This window comes from Macaca mulatta, chromosome 1 (assembly GCF_049350105.2).
Source record: "Macaca mulatta isolate MMU2019108-1 chromosome 1, T2T-MMU8v2.0, whole genome shotgun sequence".
NCBI classification, from domain to species: Eukaryota; Metazoa; Chordata; class Mammalia; order Primates; family Cercopithecidae; genus Macaca; species Macaca mulatta.
In genome coordinates this window covers 34,988,478-35,001,842 of record NC_133406.1, presented here as the reverse complement: position 1 = coordinate 35,001,842, position 13,365 = coordinate 34,988,478, and the positions used below count along the sequence as shown (strand labels likewise).

The following is a 13,365-nucleotide window of genomic DNA, read 5'->3' as shown; positions in this document are numbered from 1 at the left end:
TGAGATAAACTGTTAGGTACTATTGGCATGAAGATTAACTAATATGGGCCTTGCTTAAAGGAGGTCTAGTAAGGAAAGAGAGATTAAAAAAATAAAAAATGCCAGCCTATTATCAGTGCTATAAGAGAGTTGTGTATGAAGTGTTATGAAAGTACAGAGAAGAAATATATAGCTTCATAAATATAAACTCTTGACTCAGGTGTTGGAGGTAGGATTAGGCTTGGTACTACAGATAGAGGGAATCACACAAGAATACTAAAAGGGTGTGTGGCATCATGGTGTGTGCAGGCAACAGAAAACTTTCAATAAATGAATAGACATGAGTGACTTTGGGGAGAGTCAGCAAATGAGGCTGGAAAGGTGTGGATCATGAATGCTCTTCTGTGTCATGGTACCAAGTTTGAATTTATCTTGAAAGTATTATGAGGCTCTGAAGGTTTTAAACAGGGGAGTGACATAAAGAGATTTACAGTTTTTGAATGTGGATGAATTCAGGGGTATGTGTGGGGGGTACATAGGCAAGGTTGAAAGCAAGAGACAATTATGATGGAATTTATTTCAAATCTGCTCTCAGTGTTGTTTGTCTCAGTGATGAGGAGTCAGTAGAAGCACTTATTTTTGCCTATACAGGATGTTATGTAGATATGGAGAAGGAAAGCTAAACTATTGAGGTTTGGATAGGGGCATAAATGTAGACAATATTCAAGAGAAGATCCTCACCATATGTGAGAGACAGGTTCTAGAAGACTTGGTTTCTTGGTGACTAAGAAAATTTATACATTCAATGATGGTAATAAAACTTGCACTTCTTTTAACCACTTATTTATAAAGTACATAATTCTTCCCCCTTTAATTGCCGAGTTCAAGAATATCAACTATTCTAAAATAATGTTGCATATTGATTTTGTGAAAAGGCCTTGTTTCCCTATAACAGAGAGAGTATGACTTGTCACAGTTGATGGTGACAAATATTAAAGGTCATGAACTATGAGCATTTGTGATGGCATATTTTGGCATATTTTTAAAAGTTTTCCTCTGACCTTGAGTTAAAACCAAGGAGTGAATGGAAATGTCATTACACTTTCTAAACTTTCCTGAAGACTTTCCATTTTGGATTCGTAAGATTAACCTTGATATAACTCAAATATTCCTTTTTTCTTCAAATAAACATTTATTCATTTACTATCATATAGATAGGTAAAATTCTAATGGATGATTTTCCTCTCATCTTGTTCAGGAAAAACAAACAAACAAACAAACAAACAAAAAAAAACCATACTGTTCATTCATTGTCTCTCCCTAAATGGAGGAAGGACATTTAATTTGCATGCCAATTTCATTTGCCAGAAGTCAGTAACCTTCAGTATTTTTAGCTTCTTTTGAAAGTCCATTAGTAATGTTGCTTTTTCTTGAGACCTTTCCTGCTTTATGTACTGACATCAGCATTTTTTTCTGGTTTCTGCTAAGACCTATGAGAGAGTTGCTGGGATGGCTCCTTTTTCATTCATGTTCCTATTCATAAACTCTTCCTGGATTTTCTTAAGCTCTTCCTATCTTCGACTTTTTATTTAACTCCTGTTCTCATTTTATTCTTTCTTAATATCAGGGTTGCTTCTAGGATATGCGTGTTTCCAAATAGCCACTTATATGCTTCACAAGTTCAAGATCTCACACCTGTATTCTCTTCAGTGATTGTGTGACTACCTCCTAGATGTAGAACATGAGAGCTATCTGGGATTAATGCTGTACTGTGACATACAGAATTTGTAGGCACACAATGATGAATGCTGTATTCAAAAGAGCTATAATTCTAGTTGACAGAGTGTGATTGCCTGATTTTAAATCCAGGCAAATTATAGGGTAAAAACAACTTGTGGTGGAAATGTCTTAGTAGTTTATTTATTAAACACTTAAGGGGAATTTAAAAACTTACTGAATAAAAGAATGGGTGGTGTCAATTCTGTTTGCTTCATCAATTGAAGCTTGAGGCTCACTGTGGTGTGAGGTCAGAGAAAAGAAAATCTATGCAATAATTTTCATCCATCGAGTTGCTATGCTTTCTCTTTTCTGGCAAGAGAGGTGACAACTGTTAGGCTCAAGTATGACACATGATGCATCAAAGAGTTAAAGAGAAAAGCACTGGTTACATATTGACAAATTGAAATAAGACAAAATTTTGTCCCACATAACAGATTTTTAACTTCAATTTTTTTTTTTTTTTTTTTTTTTTGAGACGGAGGGAGTCTCGCTCTGTCACCCAGGCTGGAGTGCAGTGGTGCGATCTCGGCTCACTGCATCCTCCACCTCCTGGGTTCACGCCATCCTCCTGCCTCAGCCTCTCGAGTAGCTAGGACTACAGGCACCTGCCACAATGTCTGGCTAATTTTTTGTGTTTTTAGTAGAGGCAGAGTTTCACCGTGTTAGCCAGGATGGTCTCGATCTCCTGACCTCGTGATCCACCCATCTCGCCCTCCCAAAGTGCTGGGATTACAGGTGTGAGCCACCGTGCCCGGCCTAGTTTCAGTTTTTAACTGAGGACATTTACTGTGGGAGGCAAGAATAGTCACAGATGATTAAGCATTCAGGTAATGACAGAAGGTCTTCCAGGAAGTCCAGACAATATTTATTTCTCATCTATAATCAGGAAAGACTTAAAACAAAGTTAAAGAAAACTAAATAAAGTGACTATCTTGTGGAGCAGCAGTAGACATTTGATGAATTATACAGGCAAATCACGTGACCTCCTAGCTTATTTTGTAAATGTTTGTGCAGTAGCAATTAAGAGGTAGAAGTAGAAATGGAAAAGTTGTGGAAATGGATTGCAAACATCTCTTCAACAAACTAATTTCAAATCTTTTAATATTCAGAAGTGGGATTGCTGGATTATATGGTAATTCGATTTTTAGTTTCTTGAGGGAGTTCTATAATGTGTTTCATAATATCTGTACCAATTTACGTTCCCACCAATAGTGTACAAGGATTCTGTCTTAGTCTGTTTTCTGTTGCTATAACTTAATATCTGAGACTAGGTAATTTATTTTTAAAAGAGGTTTATTTTGGCTCACAGTTCTGGAGGCTGGGAAGTTCAAAATTGGGCAGCAGCATCAGGTAAGCTTCTAGTGAGGGCTTCATGCTACATAATAACATGGCAGAAGGCATCACTGGGTGAGGGGGCAAGAATTTGCCAGCTCAAGTCTGTCTTCTTCCTATAAAGCCACCAGTCTCACTCCCATGATAACCTATTAACACATTAACCCATGAATAAATTAATTAATTCATGATGCCTTTGCCCAAATCATCTGTTGAAGACCCCTTCTCTCAATATTGCCACACTGAGAGTTAAGTTTTGGAAATGAGTTTTGGAAAGAAAAAACATTCAAACCATAACAGGTAAACTTTTATCCACATCCTTGCCCCAACACTTATATCTTGTCTTTTTTATAATAGCTGGTATGGTTTGAATGTATCCCCCACAAAGCATGTATTGAAAACTTAATCCCCAATGCCACAGTGTTGAAAGGTAGCTACTAATGGGAGGTGTTTCTGTCATCAAGTCTCTACTCCCCTGAATGGAATGAAGCCAATTATAAAAGGTTTTGAGGCTGCGAGTTTGACGTTTTGCTCCCTTGCTCTTTACCTCTCTTGCCTTGCCAGGGAGTGATGTAGCAAGAAGGCCCTCACCAGATGCTGGCATCTTGATGTTGGACTTCCCAGTCTCCACAATGGTGAGAAATAAATTTCTATTGTTCATAAATTACTCAGTCTTTGGTATTCTGTTACAGGAATACAAAACAAATGAAGACAGAAACAGGTACCAGAAGTGGGGTGTTCTGTAACCAATTTCTAAAAATGTGGAATGGCTTTGGAACTGAGTAATGGGTAGAGGCTGGAAGAATTTGGAGGAACATGCTAGAAAAAATCTAGATTGTCATGAATGATGTATTATGGCAATTCTGGTAAGATCTCAGAAGAAAAAAGCTGTAGAAAGAGCCTATGTCTTCTGATGGATTATTTAAATGACTGTGATCAGAATGTTGGTAAAAATATGGGCAGTAAAGTCTTTTCTGATGTCTCAGTTGGAAATGAGGAATAAGGTATTCAAAACTTAAATAAAGGATACTCATGTTATGCAGCTGTAAATAACTTGGTGGAATTATGTTCATGCCTTAGAAATTTTATGGAAGGCAGAACTAGGACCTTGAGGGTAAAGTTTCCAGAGAGGTACCTCAAAGACCTCAGTATTTGCTGCCCAGAGCTACCTTGGAACTCTGCTCTTTGCATTCCAGTGCAGGACTCCTTGGTTGCCCCAGCTGTGGCTAAAGTAGGCTCAGATGCAGCTTGTGCTGCCACTGGAGAGTGCAAGTGATCATTCTTGGTGGGGTCCACATGGTGCTGACACTGTGATGCAGAGTGTGCGTCCTGTGGGGCCATTGTAGCCTCCACCTATTTCAAAGAGTGTTGCAGACAGGCTGGGAGCCAGTCAGAAACTTGCTGTAGGGTCAGAGGACTTTCGAGAACCCACACTAAAGCAGTGCTTAGTAAAACTGTGAGAGTGGGGCCACCATAAGGATCCCAGAATTATACAGCTGCCAGAATGGTATACTAGCCTGGTAGAGCTGCAGGTATGAACCTCCAGCCCGTGAGCTGTAGTGTGGGCAGAGTCTAGCAAAACCATAGAGGCAGAGCTGTTCAAGACTTTGGGGGTCCAACTTCTCCCCTCCCCATTGCACCTTTGAGTGCAGTGCCCTTCCTGCCCCATGTGGTATGTTTGGTACCCAGGAAGTGCACTGGGCGGGATTTGGCATTCATCACACTGAAGTTTGAATCCAGGCATTGTGCATTGTCCCTATCTCAAGAAGGTGGAACATGAAGTGAAAGATTATTTTGGATATTTGATGTATAATGTTGATTTTCTTGGTGGGTTTTGGTCTTACTTGGGACCAGATAGCCATTTTTTCCTGCCTCTTTTCCCCTTTTGGGTTGGAAATATATATCCTATGTCTGTCGCACCATTGTATTGTGGAAGGAGATAATTATTTTTATTTCACAGGCCCACTTTCTTTCTTACTGAAAGGCTATCACTAACCTCTCCTGTAGTGCAGATCTGCTTGTGATAAATTATTTCAGCTTATTTGTGTCTGAAAAAAAATCTTTGTTTTGCCTTCAGTTTGACAGATACTTTCATTGGGTATAGAATTCTCTCTTGACAGATTTTTCTTTCAGCTTTTAAAAGATATTCTGCTACTATTCTTTTTCATATTGTTTCTAACAAGACATCTGTTGTCAGTCTTTTTTTTTTTTTTTTTCAGTATAATGTGCCTTGTTGTGGATTTTTGTTTGTTTTTCATGCCTGGGGTTTATTGAGCTTCTTGGATCTGTGGATAGTTTTTATCACATATGGAAAAAACCTGCCCTTATTTCTTCAAATATTTTTATGTAACCTTATTTTACCTTTTTGTTCAAGAGCTTGAATTACATGAAAATCAGATGGCTAAAGGTGCTTGATACTGTTTATTTTTATTATGTTTTCTTTCTCAGTGTTACCTTTAGTTTTATATTGCTATGTTTTCAACTTTTTTTCCTGTGGAATCTAATCTGCTTTTAATCCCATCCAGTGCACTTTTCATCCCACATACTGTAGATTTATCTGTAGAAGTTCAATCTAGATGTTTAAAATGTCCTCCTTTCTACTTGTCATTTGCAATCTTTCCTCTATGTATTTGAACAAGTGGAACATAGTTATAGTAATTGTTTTAATGTCATTGTCTACTAATTGTATCGTTCATGTTATTTATGTATCTGTTTCCACTGATTCATTTTTCTTTTCCTTGTTAGAGGCTTTAATTTTCAGCTTCTTTGTGTGTCTTCTAATTTTTGATTGGATGACAGCCATTTTGCATTTTAATTTGATAGAATGCTGGATTATAAAATACCTAGCATTTATATTTGTAAATATAATCATATATTTATATTTATAAATATAGTATTTCTCAACTTTATTTAGTTATTTGAAAACCATCTAATCTTTCTGAGGCATCATTTTAAGCTGTTTTAGGTGGCATTAGAGAAGATTTAATCCAGGGATGACTTTCCCCCACTCCTATGGCAATGTCCACACGAATTGTAACATTTCCTTCTCTGGATGATGGGAATATAAACTACGTCTGGCTATATGTAAATTCTTTATTTATTTATTTATTTTATTATTATCCTTTAAGTTCTAGGGTACATGTGCATAACGTGCAGGTTTGTTACATATGTATACTTGTGCCATGTTGCTGTGCTGCACCCATCAACTCGTCGGCACCCATCAACTCGTCATTTACATCAGGTATAACTCCCAATGCAATCCCTCCCCCCTCCCCCCTCCCCCCTCCCCGTGAAAGGCCCCGGTGTGTGATGTTCCCCTTCCTGAGTCCAAGTGATCTCATTGTTCAGTTCCCACCTATGAGTGAGAACATGCGGTGTTTGGTTTTCTGTTCTTGTGATAGTTTGCTAAGAATGATGGTTTCCAGCTACATCCAAGTCCCTACAAAGGACACAAACTCATCCTTTTTTATGGCTGCATAGTATTCCATTGTGTATATGTGCCACATTTTCTTAATCCAGTCTGTCACTGATGGACATTTGGGTTGATTCCAAGTCTTGCTATTGTGAATAGTGCCGCAATAAACATACGTGTGCATGTGTCTTTATAGCAGCATGATTTATAATCATTTGGGTATATACCCAGTAATGGGATGGCTGGGTCATATGGTACATCTAGTTCTAGATCCTTGAGGAATCGCCATACTGTTTTCCATAATGGTTGAACTAGTTTACAATCCCACCAACAATGTAAAAGTGTTCCTATTTCTCCACGTCCTCACCAGCACCTGTTGTTTCCTGACTTTTTAATGATTGCCATTCTAACTGGTGTGAGATGGTATCTCATTGTGGTTTTGATTTGCATTTCTCTGATGGCCAGTGATGATGAGCATTTTTTCATGTGTCTGTTGGCTGTATGAATGTCTTCTTTTGAGAAATTTCTGTATATGTAAATTCTAAGAATTTTCTCTCTGTTGCTTTTGGGTGCTTCTTTCCCCAGACTTGGGTATTTTCTTTACTGATCCTCTGATCAGTACTCAGCTGAGGACTTGAGATGGAGTCTCTGCAGTTCTCTAGATTTATTTTTTAGTGAATATATCTCCTCTCTAGTACATTGCCATTTGAACTTGGACACATTGGCTTCCTTAGTCTCATATCTGTATTTCTTTAACCCAAAAAAATTTTTGGGCTCTGTCTGGGTTTTCTCTCCCCTCCCCTGCATTCTAAAAACTCTCTCTAAGGTAATTCTCCCCTTGTTTGTTTACCTTTTCTCATAGATTACTGTCTTGTACTGCCTGATACCCTATATTTTGAAAATTGTTGTTTCATATATTTTTTCATTTTTTTGTTTGTTTTGGGTGAAGTTTAAACCTAGTCCCTGTTACTCCATGTTGGCTCAGGTGAGTGTATATTTCAGTTGTACAGAAAGGTTTCAAAAATATTTTAAGGTATCTCTCATATACCTTTTACTCATTTTAGCCAATTGTTTATATTTTACCATTTTCCCTGTCTCTGTGTGTGAGTGTGTGTGAGAGAGAGTGTGTGTGTGTGTGTGTGTATTCTTTTCCTGGAAAAAAATTTCTGAGTAAGTTCAAGATATGCTCCTTTATGTCTATGTCAGTGTGTATATACTATGAACAAGGTCATTTTGTTGCATAGCCAGATTAGAGTTATAAAAATCAGGAAATGTGATATTAATATAATACTGTTATCTTATTTTAATCAATTCTTCCAATAAATTCCTATATAACTATTGATTTCTCAAAATCTAGGATTAACTCCAGGATTCTGCATTACATTTAGTTGTTACATCTTTTTAGTGTCTAATTTGGAACAGCTCTTCAGTCTTCATTTGTGCTTCTTGACCTTGATATTTTTGAAGATTTCAAGCCAGTTGCTTTGTAGAATGTTCCTCAATTTGTATTTGTCTGGTGGTTCTTCATGATTAGACCTAATACATATTTTTGGCAAGAATATTATGAAGTGATGATATATTCTTCTCACTGAATTTTATTAGAAGGCATATCATAAGTTTGCTTCCAAATATATATTACCTTTAATATTAGGTTGGTGCAAAAGTAAATTCGGTTTTTCCCATTAAAAGTAATGGCAAAACTGCATTTACTTTTGCACCAACCTAATAACTTGGATAAAATAGTGTTTTTCAGTTTCTCCACTTTAAAATATTTCTCTGTGAGACTATTTAGCCAAGGCAATTCTGAGTAAAAAGAATAAAGTTGGAGGGATCATGCTACCTGGCATCAAAATATACTACAAAGCCATAGTAACCAAAACAACATGGTATTGATATAAAAATGGGAACACAGACCAATAAGACAGAATCAAAAACCCAGAAATAAATTCACAAGTTTATAGCCAATTTTTTACAAAGGAGCCAAGAACATACATTGGAGAAAGGATACCCTCTTTAATAAATGAGGTGGGGAAAACTGAATATCCATGTGCAGAAGAATCAAACTATACCTCCATCTCTCACCATGTGCAAAAATCTACACAAAATAGATTAAAGAGTTAAATGAAAACCTAAAACTATAAAATTATTAGAGGAAAACAGAGGAAGCACTTCCAGATATTGATCTAGGCAAGTATTTTACTGCTAAGACTTCAAAACACAGGCAACAAGAAAAATAGACAAATGGAACTATAGTAAACTAAAAATCTTCACAGCGAGAAAATAATAAACAGAGTGAAGAGAAAACCTGTAGAATGGGAGAAAATATTTGCCAACTATTCATCTAACAAGGGACTAATATCCATAATATACAAGGTACTCAACTAAACATAAAAAATTCCATTATAATGTGGGAAAGATTATGAATAGACATTTCTCAAAAGACATATAAATGACCAAGTATATGAAAAAATGCTCACCATCACTAATCATCATGAAAATGTAAATCAAAACCACAATGACATATTATCTCACCAGTTAGAATGGCTATTATCAAAAAGACAAAAAATAACAAATGTTGGTGAGGATGCAAAGCAATGGGAGCACTTACACTGTTAGTGGGAATGTGAGTACAGCCATTATGAAAAACAGTATGGAGGTTGAAAAACTAAAAATAGAACTGCCATGCAATCCAGTGATCTCACTACTGGGTATTTATGCAAAGGAAAGATAACCAGTATACCAAAAGAATACCTACACACCATGTTTATTGCAGCATTAGTCACAATAGTCAAGATATGGACTCAACTAATGTCCATAAATAGGTAAATGGATAAAGATAATGTATTATATATAAACAATGTAATACTATTCATCCATAAAAAGGATAAAATCCTGTCATTTTTAGCAGCATGACTGGAACTGGAGGTCTTATTAAGTGACAGAAGCCAGGCACAGAGAGAGAAATATTACATGATCTTACTCATATGTGGAAGCTACAAAAGTTGATCTCATGAAGACAGTAGAATGATGGTTGCCAAAGGCTGGAATGTGTTAGGAGAGATTGGAGAGATACTGGTTAATGAGTACAAATACACAGTTCGATAAAATAAATAAGTTCTAGTGTTCAATAACACACTAGTATGACTATAGTTAACAATAATTTATTTTATATTTCAAAATATCTGGAAGAGAAAATCTGAAATGTTCCCAACATGAAGAAATAAGAAATGTTTGAGGTGATGGGTATCCTAAATATTCTGATTTTATAATTATACATTGTATACATGTATAAAAATATCACATACCCCAAAAAGATGTACAATAATTATATGTCAATAAAATATTCCTGTTTGTAATGAATAAGAATTTTGGTTACATATTTTAAGGATTGTAAATACACAGTTCTCCTCAAATTTTCACCCACCAGTTTTGGCATACAATGATGATTTTCTAACTCCATCATTCTTTCTATATTTATAAGTTAGCTTCTATTATAAAGACAAACAGTCCTTGTGCCTCTCCATTTATATATTTTTGTGATGGTAGACTCATTATAAAAATGACAGATTTTTATTTTATTGCTGTGTTATAATCCATTATTATTTATTTTGATAGTCAAATTGTATCAGATTTGACCACTGGGGGGAGTCCTTCTAGCTGTTCCTGTAATTTTTTTGATATTTCTTCATGTTCCTTTTGTGTTTTTGAGATGGAGTCTCACTGTGTTGCCCAAGCTGGAGTGCAGTGGCGTGATTTCAGCTCACTGCAATCTCTGCCTCCTGGGTTCAAGCGATTCTTCTGCCTCAGCCTCCTGAGTAGCTGGGATTACAGGCTCCTGTCACTATGCCTGGCTAATTTTTGTATTTTTAGTAGAGATGGGGTTTCACCATGTTGGTCAGGCTGGTCTCGAACTCCTGACCTTAGGTGATCCGCCCGACTTGGCCTCCCAAAGTGCTGAGATTATAGGCATGAGCCACCACGCCCAGCCTTCATGTTCTTTTGAGCATTTTCTTAGTTTCTAGCATTATGACATATTTCAGGCTTTGTTTACACTATGTAAGGGAAATATTTTATATTTCATGGAAAGTATGTAAATATTAAGAGTAAAGGTGATAACTTATGATGTTATAAATTCATATTATATATTGCAGTGTTAATTATAATTCCCAGGGCAACGACTCAAAAGAAACCCACTCAGAACTGTATACTAAAAAAAAAAAGGGAATTAAAATGATACAATAGGCTGGGCTTGGTGACTCACGCCTGTAATCCCAACACTTTGGGAGGCCGAGGTGGGTGGATCACCTGAGGTCAGAAATTCGAGACCAGCCTGGCCAGACTGGCCAACGAGGTGAAACCCTGTCTCTACTAAAAATACAAAAAATTATCCGGGTATGGCAGCGGGCGCCTGTAATTCCAGCTAGTTGGGAGGCTGAGGCAGGAGAATCGCTTGAATCTGGAAGGTGGAGGTTGCAGTGAGCCGAGATTGTACCACTGCACTCCAGCCTGGGCAACAAGAGTGAAACTTTGCCTCAAAAAAAAAAAAAAAAAAAAAAAAGATAGAAAATACCTGTTTAGCACAAAAAAAGACTAATGGATAGATGAATTGAGAGACATAACTGATATGAATATAGCAAATAGAAAAATGTCCGAAATAAGTTCTTTTTATCAATTACTATGTTAAGTATATATAGATTAGACTCTTCAATTAAAAAAATAAGTAAAATGGATAAAAATTTATGATTCAACTTTATACTTTCTACAAGAGGCTTGGATACACAAATCGTTGGAAAATGAAAGGCTAGAAAGATATATTGCATGTAAATAGTATCCAAAAGAGAGCTGGAGTAGCTATAGTAATATTGAAAAAAAAGAAACAAAAATCATTATGAGAGACAAAGAAAGACATTATACAATAATAAAAGTATCAAGGAGCAGAAGAATTATAAACATACATACACTCAACAGATTCCCAAATGCAGGAAGAAAAATGGACAGAATTGAAGAAAGAAACAGGTGGTTCAAATATAAAGTTGGAGACTTTAGCATTTCACCATTGAGTATGATGTTAGCTATGAGTTTGTCATATATGGTCTTTATTATGTTAAGGTAATTCCTTTCTATACCTAATTTGTTAAGAGTGTTTATATGAAATGGTGTTGAATTTTGTCAATTTTTTTTTGCATCTACAGATATGATTATATAATTTTTGTCTTTCATTTGTTAATGTGGCATACAATGTTATTGATTTGTATATATGTAATCATTTTTGCATTCCAGGGGCAAACCCCACTTGGGGGTGTTGGTGTATGATCTTTTTAATGTGCTGTTAAATTTGGTTTTGCTAGTATTTTGTCGAGAATTTTTCCATCTATGGTCATTGGGAATTGACTTCTAATTTTCATTTATTTTAGTGTCCTTATCTGGCTTTGGTGTGAAGGTAATTCTGGCCTTTTGAAATCAGTTTGGAAGCATCCTTTCTTCAATTTTCTGAAAAAGCATGAGAAGGATTGGCATTGCTTTTTGTTAAATGCTTCGTAATATGCACCTCTGAAGCCATGTGTTCTTCGGCTTTTGTTTGTTGAGAAGTTTTTGATTATTGCTTCAATCTTAGTGATTATTGGTTTGTTCATATTTTCTATTTCTTCATAATTCCATCTTGGTATGTTGTATGTTTCTAGCTCTTTATTCAGTTTTTCTAGGTTATTCAATTTTTTGATGTATAGTAGTAGTTCATAGTAGTCTCTCATGATCCTTTCTGTTTAGAAAACTACTTTTGTCTCTTTGGCTTCTATTTTATTTCATTTCATTTATTTCTACTCTAATATTCATTGTTTTCTTCCTTGTGGAAACTATGGGGTTAATTTATTCTTTCTCTAGTTCCTTGAGGTGGTTATTTGAGATATTTCTTTTTTTAATATAGGTGTTCATCATTATAAACTTCCCTCTTAGAGTTGCATTTGCTGCCTTACATAAGCTTTGGTATATTGTTTTCCTTTTTGTTTGTCTCAAGGCATTTTTTTGATTTCTCTTTTAATGTACTCTGTGACCCATTGGTTGTTTAAGAGTGCAGTAATTTCCATGTAATTTGTACAGTTTTCAAGTTTTTTGTTACTGATTTTTAATTTTATATTATTCTTGTAAAATATATTTGATATAATTTCAGTCTTTTAAATTATATTTTGAGACTTGTCTTGTGGTCTAATATAAGATCTATCCTGGAGAATGTTCTATGTGTGCTTGAGAAGAATGTATATTTTGCAACTCTTGAATGCAGTATTCTGTATATATGCTAGTTACATTTACTCTGAAGTGTACTTCAAATCTGCTGTTTTCCTATTGATATTCTGTCTGAATAACCTATTCATTATTGAAAGTGGAGTTGTGAAATTACTTACTATTATTGTACTGCTGTCTTTGTCTCTTTTAAGTTCTGTTAATATTTACTTTATATATTTAAGTGCTTCAGTGTTTGGTGCGTGGATATTTACAACTGTATATCCTCTTGATAAATTTATCATTACAAACTAACTTTTTTTTTTTTGCCTTTTGTGACAGATTTTGACTGGAAATCTATTTTGTCTGATGTAACTGTGCTTACCTCTGTTCATTTTTTATTACCATTTCCATGAAATAACTTTGTCCATCCCTTTACTTTTAGTCTATGTGTGTCCTTAAAGGTAAAGTGAGTATCTCATAGGAGCAGATAGTTCGATCTTGTTTTTACTCACTCTTTCTTTTGATTGAATAATTTAATCCCTTAACATTTAAAGTAATTATTGATAGGTAAGTATTGATAGGTAATGCCATTTTGTTAATTATTTTCTGACTGTTTTGTAGTTCTTTTGTTCCTTTCTTCCACT

General features: G+C 35.5%; 1 long non-coding RNA gene across 1 annotated transcript in view; it reads left to right on the top strand.

Annotated features, from left to right (window-relative positions):
* LOC106994717 (uncharacterized) overlaps positions 1-6,331 on the top strand; it is a 170,312-nt gene extending 163,981 nt beyond the window's left edge. Inside the window, exons 5-6 of the long non-coding RNA XR_013416639.1 lie at positions 3,655-3,725; positions 6,219-6,331. This is a non-coding gene — a long non-coding RNA (uncharacterized LOC106994717). The remainder of the gene's footprint in view (positions 1-3,654; positions 3,726-6,218) is intronic.
* Positions 6,332-13,365: the final 7,034 nt, after the last annotated feature.